The 23,000-nt window shown below is 43.2% G+C and overlaps 1 protein-coding gene and 1 pseudogene across 1 annotated transcript in view; both read left to right on the forward strand.

Moving 5' to 3' along the window:
* The window catches only part of LOC147009482 (uncharacterized), a 132,380-nt gene that overhangs the window by 56,180 nt on the left and 53,200 nt on the right, over positions 1-23,000 (forward strand). The gene's annotated exons all lie outside the window — the stretch shown is intronic.
* LOC147009484 (uncharacterized) lies at positions 8-2,500 on the forward strand (annotated as a pseudogene).

The following is a 23,000-nucleotide window of genomic DNA, read 5'->3' on the forward strand; positions in this document are numbered from 1 at the left end:
TGACCGTCCATACAAATGCAAAACTTGTGGAAAATTGTTCGTTTGGCCATACCAATTGAAAACGCACATCATAATTCACAATGGAGAACCCATACAAATGCACAAATTGTGGAAAATCTTTCAATCGGTCATCTAGCCTTAAAATTCACATGAGAATTCATAGTGGAGAACGACCATACAAATGCACGGTTTGTGGAAAATCTTTCAATCAGCCGTGCACCCTTAAATCACCCATGAGAATACACACTGGTGAGTGCCCATACAAATGCACAAGTTGTGGAAAATCCTTCATTCAGTCATCCACCCTTAAAAAACACATGATAATTCACAATGAAGAACGCCCATATAAATGCAAAAATTGTGGAAAATCTTTCAATCGATCATCCACCCCAAAGATACACATGAGAATTCATAATGGTGAACGCCCGTACAAGTGCACAATTTGTGCAAAATCCTTCAGTCATTCATCCACCCTTAAAGCACACATGAGAATTCACAATGGTGAGCACCCATATAAATGCTCACGTTGTGAAAAATTCTTCATTCATTCATCCAGCTTTAAGATACACATGAGAATTCACAATGGAGAACGGCCATTTAAATGCTCAAGTTGTGAAAAATCTTTCAACCAATCATCTCACCTAAAATCACATATGGGATTACACAATGGAGAACGCCCGTACAAATGCAAAAATTGCGGAAAATCCTTCATTCAGTCTTCCACATTAAAGATACACCTCAGAATTCACAATGGAGAATACCCATACAAATGCACAACTTGTGGAAAATCTTTCAATCGATCATCTACCCATAAAACACATATGATAATTCACAATGGTGAGCACCCATACAAATGTACAAGTTGTGGAAAATCTTTTAATCGATCATCCACCCTTAAAACACATGACAATTCACAATGGAGAGCGCCCGTACAAATGCACAATTTGTGGAAAATCTTTCAATCATCCATCCACCCATAAAACACACATGAGAATTCACAATGGTGAACGCCCATACAAGTGCACAGTTTGGGGAAATTCTTTTAATCGTTCATCCACACTTAAAACACACGTGGCAATTCACAATGGAGAACGCCCGTACAAATGCACAATTTGTGGAAAATCTTTTTATCATTCATCCACCCAGAAATCACACATGAGAATTCACAATGGTGAACACCCATATAAGTGCACAGTTTGTGGAAATTCTTTTAATCGTTCATCCACACTTAAAACGCACATGGCAATTCACAATGCAGAACGCCCGTACAAATGCACAAATTGTGGAAAATCATTCAATCGGTCATATAGCTTCAAAACACACATGAGAGGTCAGTGCAGAACGCCCATATAAATGCACAGTTTGTGAAAAATATTTCAGTGTATCATCGAGCCTTCGACATCACATGATGATTCACAGCGGAGAGTGCTCATACAAATGCTCAAGTTGTGGAAAATCTTTCAATCGATCGTGTCATCTGAAAACACACATTAGAATTCACAATGGCGAACGCCCATACAAATGCTCAATTTGTGGAAAATCTTTTAGTCAGTCATCCAACCTTAAAAGGCACGTGGGAATTCACGATGGAGAACACCGAATATAAATGCACAGTATGAGGAGAATCATTAATTCACTGATGCCACCTCAAAAGGCATTTTGACAATTCATAATGGAGAACATGTGCAAAGCTGTTTATTCAATCATCTAACTTGAAAACATAAAATAACTCGAATCGCACTTGGGAGAGCGCATACTTCCACTGGGCTGAACAGTTTACGTTTTGTATCCCAATGATAGGGTGGAATTGCATCCGTACATTAACCAAAATATCCACCAAATTGTCACACACCCAACCTGTCCACCAAATTTCTTCCAAATCCGTCCTTACCTTTGTGAGACATCCTGCTCACAGACAGGCAATGAAACAGACAAACAAACAGGGGTGAAAACATCACCTCTGTCCACCTCTGTGGCTGAGGTCAATAGCAGGGGATATCGGGCACTGCCCGGGTGGATACCCGTCACTGTAAAGCTTTGGACTTATTTGTCTCATGGTGATTACCTTTTGGCTGTGTGCCAGTAGTCTCACTGCCTGACCCAACATCCCAATATACACTTTTTTTGGCCTTTGGTGCCCTCAAAACGGACGTTTGGCTTATGTGTGGTAGGTTAAACCTTCCACAGATTCTTAATTACCTACTCCCAAAATTTGGGGCCTTTTGATGCAAAGGTTCGGCCATGAAATTATAACCTATAACTGCACAAACAAACACACATGTACAAACAAACACTTGAAAATATTAATCAGATTCACAGTTGGGAGAAAGATAATTGCAAACAAGAGGAATGCCCACACAAATGCAAAACATGTGGAAAATTCTTCATTATATCATTGGAGCTCAAATCACACTTAATAAATCACACGAGAGAATGTCCACTCTGATGCACAACTTGCGGAAAATGTTTCACTTAATAATGTCGCGTTAAAACGCATGATAATTCACAATCTAGAATGGCCATGCAAATGCACAATTTGTGTGAAATATATTTGTTATTCATCCAACCTTAAAACACACATCAGAACTTATAATGATGAGTGTCTTTATAAATCCACAATTTGTGGAAAATCTTTCATTCTGTCAGTACACCTTAAAATGCACAAGATAATTCACATGTATGAATGCCGATACAAATGTACAGTTCGTGAAGAAAATTTTTAGTTCATCATGCAATTTTAAAATGCACATGAGAATTCGTACTGGATTTTGAGCACACTGAGCAGAGAGCCAGCAAAAAAGGTGTGCAGTCCTATGGGCCTTTAATTTTTTGGCACAACTCCATTGAGTGCGATGAGTGACCCCCTATTAAGTAGGGTGGTCCTTATTTCTCAACTTCGGATTTTCTAAGCTCCAACCCCCGGGATTCATTGCAATAGTCGAGTTACGTGGCCGTTCGCACGCCGGCGGGCGCGAATCATAACAATATATATATATATATATATATATATATATATATATATATATATATATATATATATATATATACATATATATATATATATATATATATATACATATATATATAGATACATATTATATATATATATATATATATATATATATATATATATATATATATATATATATATATATATATATATATATATATATATATATATATATATATATATATATATATATATATATATATATCTATATATATATATATGTATCTATATTTATATATATATATGTATCTATATATATATATGTATATATATATATATATATATATATATATATATATATATATATATATATATATATATATATATATATATATATATATATATATATATATATATATATATATATATATATATATATATATATATATATATATATATATATATATATATATATATATAAATATGTATCTATATATATATATATATATATATATATATAATATGTATCTATATTTATATATATATATATGTATCTATATATATTGTTGCGGATTCGCGCCCGCCGGCGTGCGAACGGCCACGTAACTCGAATCGCAGCACGTCGCCCACCGGACGGACAATCCAGACTAACGCCGGGAACTAGTCACGGGTGGACCTTTCGGCCTCACCACGATCGTGCCAATCGGCCCCCCGCGTGGGATAGGGTTGCTCGCCAAATTCGACCTACCTAAGTACCCACATGGAGGGTAGACCGGGCGATCGCACCTCGCCGCAGGTCGACTTCGGACACGGGCCACTTTAAGCGACCCGTTCCGTACTATCGGGATAACCGAGCGGTGTTATCGTCGGCCCCGACGGTTCTATTAATTATCGGGCGTATTCAGCCCACTACCAACCCTTTACGTGAAGTAAGATGGAGATTCAATGAAAGAAAAGACGAAGCGAAACGGGAAAACAGTTCAACATAATTCACATTTATTTCGCGATGGCACACGGAAAGCACACATATACAATTACACCAAAAGCAAATGTAAAAGGAGAAGAAACACACAATATTACACAAAAAGCAAATATAAAAGAAGAAGACAATGCAGAGCTATCCGACTACCGAGCACACGGCAACACTTATACAATTTTACTTCACAGACGGCGCCGACAACACATATACCCAAAGCAAAAGAAAAGGACCACCCTCAAGGATGAGGGGGGTAGGCGGGCCTGGGGCCGAGACCGCGTCGGGCCTACCCGTCTAATGATGAGACGCAAAGTGGCGGTGGCGCCCCAACTCTGCGGGCCTCGCGGACGGTGTCTGGTAGGGGGGTGGGAAAGGGGCCCCCTTGTCGCACTATCTCAGCGCGGGGGGAAACAGGAGGGGGGTTGTTGATGCTCGGGGGATGGAGGATATCTCCCTGTCTCGGGTCCCGCGACGAGCGTCTCCACCACGACCTCGGTCGCGCCGCCGGCCTCTCCCTCCGCAGTTCCCCGAATCCGACGCGAGCACCCCCTCGACCGCCTTCGCCGCCGCCGCCTCTCCACAGCTTCGTCCGATCGCCCTCTCCGTCTCCTCTCTTGACTCGTCCCAACTCTTCACTGGCTCCGCGAACTCCCAACTCCGAACTGCCTTGACTGACGAACGCAGCCGTTTATATCCCCCGTGGCCTCGCTCCTTCACCTTTGACCCTTTACCTCCGACCCTTCACCTCTAACTGGCTCCCCATTGAACCGAGGAAAAGTGGGCGTGAATGCTATTTGATCCATGAATTTGCATATAGCGACCACACTCCAACGCCCTGGAGGCGGGGCCAAATCGCCCCACGCTCACCGATAGGACGGAACAGAAGTGGGCGTGAGTCGTTTTTGATCCGTTTTCTTCGGAAAGTCTGTGATGTTTCTGAACACGCTGCTCGGTGCGCGCCCTGCACGAGTCCAGTATCGGTGCCCACAAGTGGCGCAAGAATGGTGGTGATGCGATGGTGGCGAGTTGTGACGGTAAAGGTCGTGGCTGTTGTTGTGAAGCGGCGTTGTGGTTGGTGGTTGTTGTGTGATGGCTGTTGAGACGTGGTTGGTGGTGGTAGTAATGGCGGCTGGTCCAAAATAAAGATAGTAAAAGAAAAACGGCTATCCTGAAGAGTCGCAGCCCGACTGAATGACATTTATTCCCTCGAAACAATGGGTTTGGGCCTAACTACACATATACTTACAGAGATATCTCACCTAAGGGACCTGAATGGTGGTTTGCGAATCTCGTCAACCACAACAATATATACATGTATATATACATGTATATATGTATATATATATATATATATATATATATATATATATATATATATATATATATATATATATATATATATATATATATATATATATATGTATATATATATATATATATATATATATATATATATATATATATATATATATATATATATATATATATATATATATATATATATATATATATATATATATATATATATATATATATATATATATATATATATATATATATATATATATATATATATATATATATATATATATATATATATATATATATATATATATATATATATATATATATATATATATATATATATATATATATATATATATATATATATATATATATATATATATATATATATATATATATATATATATATATATATATATATATATATATATATATATATATATATATATATATATATATATATATACATATATATATATATATATATATACATATATACATATATATATATATATATATATATATATATATATATATATATATGTATATATGTATATATGTATATATATATATATGTATATATATATATATATATGTATATATGTATATATATATATATGTATATATATGTATATATATATATATATATGTATATATATATATATGTATATATGTATATATATATATATATATATATATATGTATATATGTATATATATGTATATATATATATATGTATATATGTATATATATGTATATATATGTATATATATATATGTATATATATATATATATCAGGGTGGTCTTTCGTTAGGGGGTAAATTTTTCAATTCATTTATTTTAAGCTCCAACCCCCGGAATTCGTTGGAATAGTCGAGAAAACTCTTCTGGTGTTTTTATTTCAAATTCCAACAAAATTTCCCTCTCCATCATCGACCTTGAAGTTTAGCCTCAGTTTCTCGGGGCGGCTGACATTAGAACGACGACATATCGACCTGTGCTGAACTTTAAAACGCTCGTGTAATGTCTAATCGTCTATTTTGATGTAATACGTCGATCTGTGTGTTTGTGTAATGTGTAATGTGTATTACTCGTTCTTCTCACCGCCCCCCTAACAATTTTTTTTTCAGGGTGAAACTTCAAGGTCGATGAGGGAGAGGTAAATGTTGTCCGATTGTAAAAAAAGTTCAGAGTTTTCTCGACTATTCCAATGAATCCCTGGGGTTGGAGCTTAGAAAATCCGAAGTTGAGAAATAAGGACCACCCTACTATCAAGCAGTCAGCATCTTGTGGGGAAGCAACATCGTTTGCTGCAACAAAAGATTTCCCAATAACAGTGAACCCTCTTTAATGGAGGGCACACTTTTAAACTCGGACTTACGAAGAATTCCAAGAAGGATATTGAATTGTCATGAAAATGCCTGTTTGAATAAAGTGACTTGTTGGAGCCATGGCCACATAGATTTATTTATACAAGAGGAAGATATATGCAAGAGTCTCAGGATATATCTGTTGGTGGCATGCTGATGATTCAGCACTTAGTTTTTGGTTGGATTACTGAAGGAACAAATCTGATAATAGCTGTCACACTGATGCACTGCTGGCTTCATGGATGGACGGATGAACCGTGTTTTTACAGCGCGTACGCTGTATACAATTGCACCGAGTTTGAAATGTCCCCGGCGTTGTCTACCACGTCTCCGGTGGGTCCGGTGTCCCCCTGTCCCCCCCCCCCACGTGCCTCAAGACAGCCAATGACGGCCGTCCGGTAGATGCAGTGTGTAACCTCGACGGAAATGGCGACAATTGACGGAAATACCCGAGTATTTCAATGGAAATTTGTGAAACTCATGTGTTATATTTGTGAAAACCATTTAATTAATTGCTTGACGGAAAAAAAACGAAGAAACGCTCCCCTCATGTACGAACGAACGAAAGACGTCATTTCCGTCCACCATGGCATTTTGCGCCGAATGCAGAAAGCTAAGTTCTTCTTATGCCATCATTCTCTTCAATATTAGCCATAAACAAGTGTTTCGTCATGCATTAGTAGTTGAAATTTACTTACAACAAGAACGAAAAAATAATCTCCTCAGATTCAACAAGAACGAAAAAAAACCCCCAGAAACATCACGTGCAGGACAAGACCAATCGAGCTGAAGGAAACGATACTGTAACTGCACTGCTCCTGATTGGTCAAAGGACACCACGTGTGTTGTGTGGGCGGTGTTATGCACGAGGATTCCAGGCTAAGTTCTTCTTATGCCATCATTCTCTTTAATATTAGGCATAAACAAGTGTTTCGTCATGCATTAGTAGTTGAAATTTACTTACAATCATTCTTTTGCGGCCTCCTGCCACGCTGTATCGAACTATTTCATTCCTTCTGCTATATATATAAAGGTGCTTATCACAATAATAACAAGATTTTTACATTTCAAATATTAAGTACGCTTTTTAATTGTTTTTCAACTGAAAAAGCATAAATTGCATATTTTAACATTAGTGTACTCATTTGATTCACCACACACGCTGTATTGAAGGATTTCACTTGTTCGTTTTTATATTTTTAGATTATTATTATGATTATTATTATAATAAATAGCCTTTATTTTATATAATTTAGTGGAAATTGAAGGGGTGATGATGAATGTCATCAGTGCATATGCCCCGCAAGTGGGGTGTGAGATGGAGTATAAAGAAGATTTCTGGAGTGAGTTAGATGAAGTGGTGGAGAGTGTATCCAAGGATGAAAGAGTCGTGATTGGAGCAGATTTCAATGGGCATGTTGGGGAAGGGAATAAAGAGGATGAGGAGGTGATGGGTAGGTACGGTCTCAACAAGAGAAATGTGGAAGGGCAAATGGTGGTAGATTTTGCAAAAAGAATGGAAATGGCGGTGGTAAATACGTATTTCAAGAAAAAGGAGGAACACAGGGTGACATACAAGAGTGGAGGAAAGTGCACACAGGTGGATTACTTCTTAAGCAGGAGATGCAACCTGAAAGAGATTAGAGACTGTAAGGTGGTTGCACGGGAGAGTGTAGCTCGACAGCATCGATTGGTGGTCTGTAGGATGATTTTGGAGGTGAGGTTGAGAAAGAGAGTGAGGGTGAACCAAGGACCAGATGGTGGAAGCTGAAGGAGGAAGACTGTTGCGTGAAATTTAGGGAGGAGGTGAGACAGGTGTTGGATGGTGGTAAAGAGGTGTGGAATGATTGGGCAACTACAGCAGAAGTGGTGAGGGAGATAGCAAGGAAGGTACTTGGTGTGATGTCTGGATAGAGGAAGGAAGACAAGGAGACTTGGTGGTGGAAATGAGGAAGTACAGGAAAGTATAAGGAAGAAGAGGTTGGCGAAAAAGAAGTGGGAGAGCCAGAGAGATGAAGAAAGTAGACAGGAGTACAAGGAGTGGCAGCGCAAGGCAAAGAGAGAGGTGGCAAAGGCTAAGGAAAAGGCATATGGCGAGCTGTATGAGAAGTTAGATACAAAGGAAGGGGAAAAGGATTTGTACCGATTGGCCAGACAGAGGGACCGAGCTGGGAAGGATGTGCTGCACGTCAGGATGATAAAGGACGCAAATGGGAATGTGCTGACAAGCGAGGAGAGTGTGTTGAGAAGGTGGATGGAGTACTTTGAGCAGCTGATGAATGAAGAAAATGAGAGAGAGAGAGAGAGAGAGAGAGAGAGAGAGAGAGAGAGAGAGAGAGAGAGAGAGAGAGAGAGAGAGAGAGAGAGAGAGAGAGAGAGAGAGAGAGAGAGAGAGAGAGAAGGTTGGAAGAGGTGGAGATAGTGAATGAGGAAGTGGGGTGGATCAGTAAGGATGAAGTGAGGACTGCTATGAAGAGGATGAAGAGTGGAAAGGTGGTTGGCCCAGACGATATACCAGTGGAGGCATGGAAGTGTTTAGGAGAGATGGCAGTGGAGTTTTAAACCAGATTGTTTCATAAAATCTTGGATAGTGAGAGGATGCCAGAGGAGTGGAGAGTAAGTGTACTGGTTCCAATTTTTAAGAACAAGGGTGATGTGCAGAGCTGTGGTAACTACAGAGGCATAAAGTTAAGCCACACCATGAAGTTGTGTGAAAGAGTGGTGGAAGCGAGGTTGAGAGGAGAGGTGATGATTTGTGAGCAGCAATATGGCTTTATGCCAGGAAAGAGCACCACTGATGCGATGTTTGCTCTGAGAATGTTGATGGAGAAGGAGAGGGAAGGCCAGAAGGAGTTGCATTGTGTGTTTGTGGATTTCGAGAAAGCTTATGATAGGGTGCCAAGAGAGGAGTTGTGGTATTGTATGAGGAAGTCGGGAGTGGCAGAGAAGTATGTGAGGGTGGTACAGGATATGTATGAGGACAGTGTGACAGCGGTGAGGTGTGCGGTAGGAATGACGGGCCGGTTTAAGGTAAAGGTGGGATTACACCAAGGATCGATTCTGAGCCCTTTCCTGTTTGCAATGGTGATGGACAGGTTGACGGACAAGATCAGACAGGAGTTTCCATGGACTATGATCTTTGCGGATGACATCATGATCTGTCGGGAGAGTAGGGAGCAGGCTGAGGCGAGCCTCAAAAGGTGGAGGTACGCACTGGAGAGAAGGGGAATGATAGTCAGTCGAAGAAAGACGGAGTACATGTGCGTAAATGAGAGGGAGGGTGGTGGTATGGTGCGGTTGCAAGGAGTTGAGGTGAGGAAGGTTGATGGGTTTAAATACTTGGGATCAAATGTCCAAAGTAATGGAGAGTGTGGTAGAGAAATGAAAAAGAGAGTGCAGGCAGGATGGAGTGGGTGGAGAAGAGTTGCAGGAGTGATTTGTGACAGAAGGGTAGCTGCAAGAGTGAAGGGGAAAGTATATAAGACGGTAGTGAGACCAGCTATGTTGTATGGTTTGGAGGTGGTGGCGCTAACAAAAAGACAGGAAGCGGAGCTGGAGGTGGCGGAGTTAAAGATGCTGCGATTCTTGTTGGGAGTGACGAGGATGGACAGGATAAGGAATGAGTATATTAGAGGGACAGCGCAGGTAAGACGGTTTGGAGACTAAGTGAGAGAGGCGAGATTGAGATGGTTTGGACATGTGCACAGGAGGGAAGCGGAGTATATCGGGAGTCGGATGCTGAGGATGGAGCCGCCAGGTAGGAGGAGAAGAGGAAGGCCAAATAAGAGGTTCATGGATGCGGTGAGGGCGGACATGCGGGTGATTGGAGTGTCAATGGAAGAAGTGGAGCCTGGAGGACAGAGCGAAATGGAGACAGATGATCTGCTGTGGCGACCCCAAACGGGAGCAGCCGAAAGAAGAAGATTTTATATAATTTAGTGGTAGCGCGCTCTATTCCCTAATATCATGGAACCCTGTGCAACTGTCCAATGTGCCCATGTGTTTCGACGGTTCTGGTGGGACTGACACGTGGTCAATCATTCACTGGGCCGAGCAAGATGGCGGCGTGTGCGGAGAAAAGGGCCCGTGCAGTGGCGACACAATGGCGCGTACAATGTGAACAGCCATAATCCTTCCGGTCTGAAACTGAAAACTGTGTCCAGTTCATTGTGTTGAACTCTCCAAATACCTCCGAGGGTGCATCTTCTAGCTTGGCTTGTCGAATCTTCTTTTTCCCATTGTTTTTTTAAGCGTTGGATATTTTTGTATGGAATGATTTTTATACGGATTCTAAGCTCGAAGTAATGCTCTGGTAATTCACGTTAGTGAGGGTGAGAAAAATATCGAGTGGGATTCGACAAATGTAATATATAATTGTAAAGAGAAGAAGATTCGTCCGTGGATCAAGCGTGGTTCCGTGTCCCTGGGATACCCACGGCGAAGGAAACATTTTCCAAAGCGAGTTGTGAGGACTGAGTCGGGTAAGTGTTTTACACATTTCTGTTTTTAAACATCTCTGTGAGGATTTAAGCTCGTGGTACAGATTATAACATGTTTGTTAAATATATTTTTTATTATATACTATTCGGAACGAACGAAGAAGGTTCATTGTTTGAGAAATGGGAGACGCTGAAGGACGGTGTTTTGTGATGACGTCATCAATTTAACCCCTTCATGAAGAATCTGAACCGCGATCTCTTCTCGGGGTTTGAAGGGAAGTAAATGTAAAACAGGTAATCTGAGGGAAACCAAGGGAGATGAGATGGGGTAGAGGAAAGGGGGGAAATATGTAAACTGGAGGAAACAAAGGAATGAAGAAGTAAGTTTTCAGCTTGGGAAATTTACGGGGTACTCAGCTCCAGGCCCAGGTGAGTTTACCTCTGGGATGTTGAGGGAGGTCGTGGAGCAGATTCGTGAGATATCAATGGGTAATGTTCGTTGCAATCAGGACTAATACCAGATAATGGAGAAGTTATTATAATTACTTCAAAGAGGTCAACGATCCACCATATCCTTGCTCTTCGGGTCCTCACCGAACGCACAAGAGAGTTTCCGCAGGGGCTGCTTGCAGCTTATGTTGATCTCTGTAAAGCGTTTGATTCAGTGAATCGGGATTCCCTCTGGAGGATTCTTGGTCTTCATGAGGTACCACCAAAACTGATCAATCTGATGTCTGAACTCTACTCTGGTACTGAGAGTGCTGTGAGATGTGGTGGTACTATCTCTGACTTATTTCCAGTTGTTACTGGAGTTATTCAGGGGTGTGTACTGGCCCCCACACTTTTCAGCACTTGTATGGACTGGATTCTAGGGAGGATGTCAGAGAGATCAAACTGCGATGCATCGTTTGGGAATGTCAAGATCTCTGACCATGATTTCGCAGATGATTCAGTCATCTTTGCGGAGACTTTAGGTATCCTTTTGGGGGCCCTCGAGGTGCTGAATGAGGAGTCAGAGCCGCTGGGATTACGGGTTTCCTCGGTCAAAACTAAGATCCAGGTTTTCAATGACATCTTGGATGCTGCTGTCCTGTCTGTGTCTGTTTTTGGTGAGCATGTTGAGGTCGTGGAGAGATTCGCTTACCTTGGCAGTGATATTCATGTCTCTGCTGGCTGTGAGTCAGAGGTTAATAGACGTCTGGGTCGGGCCTGGGGAGTCATGGATTCACTGGATCATGGGGTGTGGCGCTGCCGGTACCTGTGCGGGAGGACAAAAGTCCGAGTCTTCAGGTCCTTGGTGCTTCCAGTCTTGCTCTATGGATGCCAGACTTTGACTCAGACCAAGGATCTGAGATGGAGATTTAGTTCCTTTGGCACCAGGTCTCTTCTTGGAATCTTTTGCTATCGCTGGTCGGACTTTATGTCCAACGAGCGGGTGCTGAGAGAGACTCAAATGAGATTTGTTACCTGCATAGTCCGTGAGCGTCAGCTGCGGCTGTATGGACATGTGGCTTGTTTTCCTGACACTGTTCCTGCTCACCAGATTCTCTCAGCGAGGGAGTTTCCTGAGTGGAGGAGGCCAATGGGCCGACCACGTGCCTCGTACTTGCAGCAGGTTGATTGGCATCTCCAGGAGATGGGGATGGGCCAGGCATCTGCTGGGGGGATGGCCAGACGGAGGCCCCTGGAGTACCGGCGGAAAGTGGACGCAGCGACGCGCTGCTCTGGCGCATGCTCCCATACCTGACCTGACCTGAATAATAATAATAAATATTAAAGTGATTGTGAACTGTGTGAGAGGTTCTCAACAAAAGATGTGCAGAAAATCGAGTTATCAACTTCTACTCACCACGAAAGATTGATGATGACCGAGTGGTGCCCCATAAGCTGTGAAGCTTGAGTGCAGGTGAATATCATCACAAGTGAAATGAAGAAAATAATCAAGAAATGACATATCAGGAGGGGGCCAATATGGCATCATCTTCACAAAATGCTATAATTCACTCTGAGGGTTCATAAATGGCCAGTGCCTGCAGGAATAAGGTACTCCCCAAAAGTGCTGTCTTGATCGAAGTCCTGCGGTTGAAGGGAGTGAAAACCCACTGAAGACGGCAAACCACGACGCGGCACGTGGTACGAAGCTCTGGGTGCAGGGAGCAAAATGCTGTTGCAGGAAAGGTCCATGAACAGACACGTGGTACAAAGCTTCATGAGTCAAGAGGAAATGCGGCGCTGAAGATAGGTCTGTGATTGTGGTTTAACTCCAGTGAACTCCAGTGAACTTTTTGTTTAACTCCAGTGAAACTCCAGTCCGTAAGTTATTTTCACGACGGTGTAAATTTCCTCACCGTCTTCTCAGCAACACAGTAATTCAACTTCCTGACATGTTTCTTATAAAGAGATTTCTGTGAGATCAGGCCCCACTTCAATTCTCTAACTTTTTCCTTCCACAAGTTACTTTTTGGAGGGAACTCACTTGCATTCCTCTTGTGGGACGTGCTAAAATATCGTTCTGTGTTGGTTCTCCTCACCACACTTGCATGTCTATGACAAATTAAGCACACACACACTTTCCGTTGGAGTTTGGAAGAAAAAATATATTCTTCCCACTCATATTAAAAGTTGTGGTACAAGAGGTACAATATGTACAATATGTTGTGGTACAATGTTGTCAACTTCTTCTGTCGAGGTCCTGTCTTGAGTTCCAACATTATGAAATCAAAAACATATTGTTACGGCTGTGGAAATTCGCAATACACCATAAAGGGTCCTCAGGTGAGATATATCGATAAGTTCATGTGTAGTTAGCCCACACCTGTTGTTTAGAGGGAATATGTGTGATTCATCCGGGCTGCGACGCTTTGAGTTAGCCATTTTTCTTTCTCTCTCGTTATTTTGGACCATTAAGCCGCCAACAACTCAAACACCACCACCTTCGCCTCTTTACCTCCACAACTCCATCCCGCAAACATCGCTTCACCGCTATTCCCAAATGACGCCCACCAACCACCAAACCACCACAGCAAACCCCCCACCACCTTCGCCTTTCTCCTTCCACAACCATCGACCCCACCACCAGTCAACACCGAACGTTGTACTGTCCGAAGCCGTTCGGTGATTGCTGCCGAACGCAGCAAGCCGCAAGTGCAATGGATTCCTTACGGGAGAGAAATTTGGATCAGGGGAGGTTCACGCCCCTTTTCCTCCGTCCAATGAGCGAGCGTCGGGCGGTGTGGCCCCGCCTCCAAGCGCGATGAATGTGGATTCCTTACGGGAGAGAAATTAGGATCAGGGGAGGTTCACGCCCCTTTTTCTCCGTCCAATGGGCGAGCGTCGGGCGGTGTGGCCCCTCCAAGCGCGATGGATGTGAATTCCTCTCAGGAAGGAATTCGGATCAAAAGAGGCTCACGCCCCTTTTGCCACACCAATGGCTGAACAGAGGGTGGCGTGGCCCCACCTGCAATCGCGTTCTGATCCTAAAATCTGCATACAGGCTGCTCCCCCGGTCTATAAAAGACGCGAGTCTGTGTGGAACTCGGAGTAGTGTAGGGGTCGCTTTTCTCGTCGTTGGTGTAGTCTCGTCGCTGGGCTCGTCTCGTCGTAGGTGTCGTCTCGTCGCTGGACTCGAGCCACCTTCGCTTTCACAAGCGACCAAGCCAGCCAGCCATTCCTCTCGCTCGACCCTGAGCATCAACAATTCCCCCCCCCCCCATCCGCGCTGAGATAGTGCCAGTGGCCCCGTTCATTCCCTACTCTAACCGTGGTGCCGACCAAACCGTGCTTGCGCGGATCACGCCGGAGAGGGCTCACCGACCACGCCAGGGGCACGGAGTCGGGGCGCATCTGCGCTGATATTGCGGCTTGCCCGCCATCCCGTCACGAGGATGCGGGTAAGACCTTTTTGGTCTCGTGGACCTGGCCGCTCCTCCAGGTTCCGCGCACATTTGGTCCACGGACCCAGTCTACTTCCCTGCCTATGGGGAGGTCTTTCCTGTTTATTTTGAATGAATGATGTGGCGCCGAGTCCTGACAAGTATAATTGTTCAAGTGTTGTAAATAATTATAGTCGGTAGTAGTGCTTTTGCTTTTGCTGCACATTGCATTACTGCCTTACGTGCGTGTGTTGTGTGTGTGAAATAAAAGTGCTCGCTTGTCACACTGTTTCCCGTTTCATTGCGTCCTTTCCTTCGGTTGAAAGTTCCATCTTGCATCACGGAAGGGATTGGTAGTGGGTTGAAACACCCGATAAGTAATCTGAATCGTTGAGGTCGACGATAACTCCGCTCGGTTATCCCTGCAGCACGGAATGAGCCGCTTAAGCGGTTCGTGTCCGAAATCGACCTGCGGCGAGGTACGATCGCCCGGTCGACCACTCGCGCAGGTACTTAGGTAGGTCGAATTTGGCGAGCAACCCTATCCTGCGCAGGTGGGCAATTGGCACGATCGTGGTGAGGTTAAACCCCCACCCGTGACTGGCTCCTGGCGGTAGTTCCAGGAGGGTCACGACTGAATTGTCCGTTCCGGTGGGCGACGCGTCGCGATTCGAGTTACGTGGCCGATCGCACGCCGGACGGGCCAAAATTCGTAACAATATATAAATCTCTCAATGTAGGCATACTCGCGCAAGGATCACTTTACCTTGGTGGAGACAAGAACACCTGATGTGACGTTTCAACTTCAATCCTATTATTATGCCACAGTATATAAATTGCTCACCACTCAAACTGGTATCTGGAGGAGAGAGTGGTATAGCTCGGAAGGGATTATGGTGTATGATTTTACTTTTTTTTTAATTGGTGTTTATACCTGCATCAGATTTTCTTTCTTTTTTTGAGATCAGAATAAAACACACAGCAGATTGCGGACTTCGGGTTCCAAATGAGCTGTTTGGTTTGGTAGTGCTGTATTTTCAAGTGCGGTCCTGGGCGACATCTGAGAGTCTGGCGGGCAACATGTTGCCCATGAGCCATTGATTGGGGACCCCAACTCGAGGTGATCCTGCCAGCCCATAATCATGATGTAGGAAATATATAATACAATACAAACCCTGCTCCTGTCTCTGTGCTGTTCTTCTCCCTGTTTCACTCACTGAAATGATGTCAACAGATTGAATGAATGTGGGGTTGATGTAGCAGACGCTAAGTTGATATTTGTGACAAGTTGACTCTGGCGTCAAAGTTTGTTGTATAACTAACATGTCCTTGTATAGGAGTTCAAGGGAAACATTGGAGAACCGTTGACTTTTCTGCACCATGGGGAAGGTATTGGAGTAAATGAGGAGCCAGTTTGTAAATGAATGTAAAACATTCAGTATGGGTTTGCTGAAGGACAATCACTTTTTAACAATTTGTTGGAATAATTTAAGGCAATTGCTGATTGTGTAGATGAAGCGGGCGCAGTGTGTAGAGCATAACTAGACTTCTGGAAGGCATTTCATAAATTGCTACACAAGAGGGTGTTCATTTGGTTTGGATCTGGCAGTCTTCAGTCCAGTGGCTAAATGGAGCAAGAACTGGCTTGGTGTAAAGTAAGCGAAGGGTGGTTAGTGGTGGGAGGATGATATCCTGGGAGGTTATAAGTAAATGAGTGCCTCACAAATCACAAGGGCCATTGACTTGCACAGAAAAAAAAAACTTGGATGGACAATTGCCCAAGATGTGCAGGTGTCTGAGAGATGTTTTGGTTTGTTTCAAGCAGGGATATGAGGGTTTTGGGGTATATAGTGGAGCAGATAAGATCAATCGTTCAAATGATGATACAAGCATGAAACTTGGCAGGAATATTTATTTTATGTCACTTTATGAGAAAAAAATAAATAAATAAATAAAGAAGCCTGGTGTTGGCTTAGTGGTTAGGGTGGTGGCTTGGGATCCCAGGGTCCTGAGTTCAAGCCCCGTTGGCTGCTGAATTAACACCAGGGGGTTGACTCAGCCTGTCATCCTTCCGAGGTCGTCGAAATGAGTACCAGTGTACTGGTCCCGGTGTATGCCCCGGTTAGAATAGGTGTACCATATCCCTGTGTGTCGTAAGAGGCGACCAGGGTTGGCGTCAGGAAGGGCATCCGGCCATAAAACATTGCCTCAAGAAAAAGCCCAACCCCTGCACAGCAGTTTAAAATGGCTGTGAAAACGGTCATTTTTTTTTTTTTATTACTTTATGAGAAAAAAGTGCTGGCCACTTGAAATTCCAACATGGCCGCCTTTTTCCAAGATGGCCACCAGACGACCACCCAAAATAAGAACAGATAACAATTAGAATCGTTCAAAGAATGATACAAGCATGAAATTTGGCAAAAATATTTATTTTAGGTCACTTTATGAGATACAACTGCGAACCACTTAAATTCAATATGGCGGCCATTTTCCAAGATGGCCGCCATGTTTTTCTGCCCTGCAATGTTCATTGTTCTGATTCGGTGTGACAAGAACAACTGCATAGTGGGGTACAACTTGGTCCGTAACGATAGCATTTGCACCTTCCACTACATTGTGTCTTGCATCCACATTTTGTTAACTCCTGGCGGCTTTTAGCTATGGGAGCAAGGGCAGTCCAGAAGACCTTCCACGAGTCATCTTCTTTGAACCAACCCCACTCGGACGGACACTGAGCTTCTGGCTGGCGGACTATTGCCTGGCTCGAAATGTGTCCTGCTCGATATGCAGCTCACTTGGCATGTTCTGTGAGTGCTCCTTGTGTTGGTGGAATTAAATAATATGACCTCTGCTTTCGTACAAAGAGAGCCAGCCGCGCCTCATTCACTGACGCAACTGAACTTGATCTGTCATACATCAGGACCACAAATTTCTCCAGGATTTCTAGATCAGATTCCTCAATCTTTGATGGGCACTGACTGAGTTTCGTGAAGATTGCTGACGCTTCATTACATACATTCCATGTCTGCCATGCTGTCTTTTTCCTGATATCTGATGCAACATCAAAACTGATACAACATCACAACCGGTGAAGGCATGGAAGAAGAGCATCGTTTTCTCTGGTCCTATGGCAGACATAATTTCGTGGATAGGGATCCATCTCCTGTGCTCCCCTTTGCCAAAGGCAACCCATATTTTTTCAAGACCTGTTGCAGCAAGAGAAGGCATAAGGGATATGGTAATAACTACAATGTCCGTGTCATTAGCTTCAATCATCAGAGACTTGTATCCCTCGGTGGCTGCATGCCGAACATGTAAGAATATTCGCGTGTCTGCTTCTTCATGGGTACATGGGGCCACTTCCTCGAGGTTAACACTGGTGTCACTGGTGGTGGTGATGGCATTTTCTCCTTTAGTCATGATAACTGGATTGCCCGTCATCATTTCAGACACTTTGTCGGCAAGGAAATGAAATGGCTCTGTTTTGTTGGTGCTATCTCAAAGGAAGCTCTTCCAATTCGAGGGAGTTTTACTTGTCGCTGTTACTCTCCTTCTGACGGCCTTTCCTCGTTGATATCTTGCCTCTGACTTCAGGCTGGACTGATGATACACATCAAAGATGATGTCGGTTCTCTTGTATTTCGTGCTGTAGTACTCGACTTTAGGAAGAATATCCTTTCTGGCATAGTCTTCAAATGTCTTTGGTGTTCATGGTGCTACGATATTTACCAGCGCAGCTCCATCTACAATGAGTACGTCAGATTCTGTCCTTGTCTCTGGAAGCGTCACTTTGGCTTGCAGTACATCCACTAAATCCGATTTCGTACATGTGTGTAGTTTCCCCTTGTTACTGAGTGAGGCCAGAAAAGACTGGTTTTCATGTTTCAAGAACTCTTGCAAGTCACACTGTCTGTTTTGGCAGGAGATGCAGAGGCGGGAAAGCAAATGGCAGTCTTCCTTCAGTAACTTTGTCTCGGATTTGCTTGCAGACTTTGGTTCATTTTTGACGAAGGTTATCCTGTTCTTTTTGATAGGCTGGTAGAAGTAGCAGTCATTCTCACATTGTAGATTAGCCATGAAGGAATTGAACTTTTCTTTCCCTCTCTCGTGATGTGTCGCAATTAGCTGAGCAGCGGAAGGATCTGCGATGTCCTTGGTGTCGAGCGTAAGAAGATCTCCTGACTCCTCTTCAAAGGGATTACCCATTTCCTCCATTACCAATGTGAGCTGTTTGACTTTCTCAAAGAATTCCCTCTGAACTGTCGCTGTTTATTCATGGTGACGATTGCTTTTCTTTGTATCTTTGGTTCCTGATACTGTTTCATAGTTGGCAATTAAACGACTGATTTCTGGTCCAGCTACCATCCACCTTCTGAGAGCTGATGGGTCCTCTGTCACACCTATAGCTCCTCCATCACCTTTGATGACTGCATTATTCTGTCCGTGGGCCTGGTCAATGGCCATTGTGGAGAAATTCTTGTCAGATTTGTGAACGACAAAGTTTCCTTGATGAAACTCTCTGGCGACTTCTGGGTGTTGCTTCTCGAGGCACATCATGTCTCTGAGGTGAATGGAAAGCCAACGTGCGTCATTGATGTTGGGAAAGAAGTAAGGTATCAATTCAGACAATGATTCATGGTAAAGTGTGAAGTTTCCTTCTCTAAATGATCGAATCAATGTGAGAATAGTGAGCTCCATGTTCAAGACGAGGGACCATAACTGGAACTGTGGACTCTCCATTTTACGGGCTTCACACCAGTCTTCAAAGGAGATGTCTTTGTCATCATTGCTTGGATGATCTGCGAGATAGACACTGTCAGTTTTTTTTCATGAGTTGGAATAAACTGCATGCTGTGATCTGTTGTGCTTGGCGAGTTCTAGTCACATTAGTTGCAGATAGGAATGAATCTGCCGTACCGGAAGAGGCCATACCAGCTTCAACAAGAGCATTGATCCATCCACTGTCTTCTAGTATTGACCCAATTAATTTCATTGTTGTTATTTCTATATGTCGTCCACCGAACATGATCACAAACTTGTCTTCTCCATATTAATCTAGCCAGTGCCACTGGATCTGTTTAGCCAGTGCGTCTAGTGGCTGGTCAGCAGTTATAACTGGTATTTGTCCTGGGTTGAGGAATGCTACTGTGTCCCTAATTTTGTTCATGACATGCTTTATGGTGGCAACACTATGTGCTTGGTCTCGTAGAAGAGGAAGCAGCGGTGCGATAGTGATTTCAATGTCCTTGGCCCTGTTCTGGCTTGCATGGTGGGCCGACCACGTTATATTGGAAGAATATTCTACATCTGAAGTTTGTTGAACTTGTTCTAACCATTCATACTCCAGTGTGAGGTTTCTGTGGAAAAGACTTGGATCTGGCATGGATACATCATCTACAGAAGGAGGTGCAGGATTCTTCTTGTTGAAGAAGGCCGGTGGGATGTTCGTGAAAGTTTCAGGAAGCTCAGGAACTTTCTTTGCCCTGCTGTCCACAACTTTGGGTGGGGCACATACTTTTCCTCTGTTATCCGAACTTGGATGCTGGAACATTAAAATGCTTGTACCATGAAAGGATGTACTGGCTGTGGTTGCTGTTGGATTGTGATCAATATTGTCCATAGCAGAGGTGGTGAAAATTCGCTTACGTAGAACTGGTGGACACACAACTTCTTCTTCCTCATCCTGGTTTACAACAGATTCGCCTAACTGGGCAGATATTTCTAATACCCTGTCATACGAAATGCTGATACTTTTCTCATGAAGCTTGTCAATAAGTTGTCGTTTTCTCGTCTTGGCAAACACTATCATCCCAATGTATACAGCAAATGGTGTCTCACGGTACTTAGAATGCCGGTGGATTGCTGATCCTTCTCTGTACTTTGTGTAGCAGTTGTACTGCAACAGGTGTGCAATAGCTAAGTCTGATTTTACTACACCATGTGTCAGATGTGACTTAATATCGACACAGTGTTCGATATTACACACAAACTGTAGAAGTGATGGAGGAATTGATTCTTCACCAGATCCTTCCTCGAACTGATCGTTGAATTTTGTCTTGTGATTAAGCATCTCTTTACGTATGATATCAGCAGCTTTAGCTAAGTGAATAGCTTCACCATATTTACTAGCATCAGCAAGAACTGAGTCTATATCATTTTTGAATGCTATCAGTATATCGCGTCCTTTCTGATGCGCTTCAAGCCCGGAAATACGCGAGAGTAACTGTTCCTTTAACCTTGTTGAGTTGACATCAGGAGAGTCCACACCGAGTTGCTCTAATCTCTGGTGTACAGTGAAGCGAAATCTGCCAGCCTAAATTTTACTGGATCTCTTCCCTCGGTGGCAGTTCTGGTGTCAGTGATGTAGAATGTTGATGATAAGTTCTGAAAAAGCAATGGGGTATAACTCTTTACCTGGCTTTTTTCAGCTCTGTTCTTGCTTAATCAAATTATGATGGGCTCTTTCTTGATTGTATACAGCTAACAGGCAAGCAGGATGATATTTCAACTCCAGCGCAATAGCATCGCCGGCACTGAGCTTTGCGAGGAGCTTTCCATCATTCAGAGTCCTGGCACACTCATTGAGTCTTTCATTCAATTGCATTGTCATTGCTTGTCGTACAGTTGATGCTTCGCCCTCTTCTTCACACAAAAAGCATCCTGATGAACGTTTTTGTGGATCTGATGTTCTTTGCCTCTTACTGCGGTTTTCTTCTCTTCATGTAGAAGTACTTGCAGTCGCTCTCTTCTGTGTCCTTTTTAGCTTTGTGTTGCTGAACAACAATCTACAGCTTTGGTGATATTTTGCTCTGTTTCGTACCAGTGTGTCTTCTATACCATCACCTTCATCTAGTCTGGCTGGATTAAGTGGAATCGGCATATCATTGATGGCATGAAACAATGGCACATTGTTTGCAATGTTGGTATAACCAGCATAGTCCTGTTCCCATTGGAATGAACTTAGTGGTGACCTTAACTTTTCCTCTGTGTCCTTCTGACAGAGGCAACATTTCCTCCAGTTTGTTTGTGGTTTTGATTTTTCTTGAGTATCCATAATTTGTGACTCGCAATGGCAAGGTCGAGGGTTTTATCCTTTAACCACCTTGCCTTCGTGCACTTTAATGTATGGGATACAGCAAGGTTCATGCGTTTGCCCTACACCAAGCCCGATCGTTCATCCAATGCCATTTAAATCCCGTGCGATCTGTACACCATCCGGATAACTACATGTAAAACCCCCGTTATCTGTGGCTCGGCTCTCCCGCGCTGGCACATCCTGTCGGTGATATCCGTTGATACCCCTTCCCTTCATGTGCAGCTTTTTTTTTTGGCTGCTACACTGGTACTCATTTTGCCGACTTGGTTTGCACCATAAGTGAAAGTCTGGCTTTGCTATGCTGTTAACCTGCAGGCCCATTCATCGTCAATCTATTAATCTGCAGGCGTATTTATTGTCAATCTATTAACCTGCCACACTCTGTCATTTCGCTTTCCATTAGGATTGTTGTTGTTGTTGTTGTTGTTGTTGTTGTTGTATTGCCCCGGACAGTTCTCTCGAACAGACCAGCGGCATGATGACAGCTGAATGATCTTCCAGGAGCAACCTGAGATCGACCGTGTACAGGATGGTGTACCCCCACCTTCATGAAGCCAGGGCCATGACAGAGTTAGAGGGAGAGAGGGAGAGAGGGCGAGAAGAGACAGAAACAAGAGGGAGTGGGCCGGTCCATGGGGCCTGATCGGTACTCTGACTGTGGCTGAGCTGTCCTGACAAATTTGGTGACAGCGAAGAGTGGGAATGATTTGGCCCCTGACTCGCATTGGGCGGGACAACCACCGAAAAGAGGCATCCCTGATAGTTGCTCCATGAGGATTGACTTTTGAGACAAAAAAAACCACACAAACAACTCGTCACATGTTGTATCGGAATTGTATGTAATTTGAGAAATAATGCAGCTTGAGGAGAAAGTATTTTTCTTGCCTTGTCTTTTTTTTGGTTGTGATTTTGGTAGTGATCTTCCTCTTCCTCATTTTAATGCAGCACTATGCTGCACGAAGCATCATTGGCTTCGGTCCCAGTTGGTTAGG

Source organism: Eptatretus burgeri, chromosome 17 (assembly GCF_056783735.1).
Source record: "Eptatretus burgeri isolate ZD-2024b chromosome 17, Ebu_testis_v1, whole genome shotgun sequence".
Lineage (NCBI taxonomy): Eukaryota > Metazoa > Chordata > Myxini > Myxiniformes > Myxinidae > Eptatretus > Eptatretus burgeri.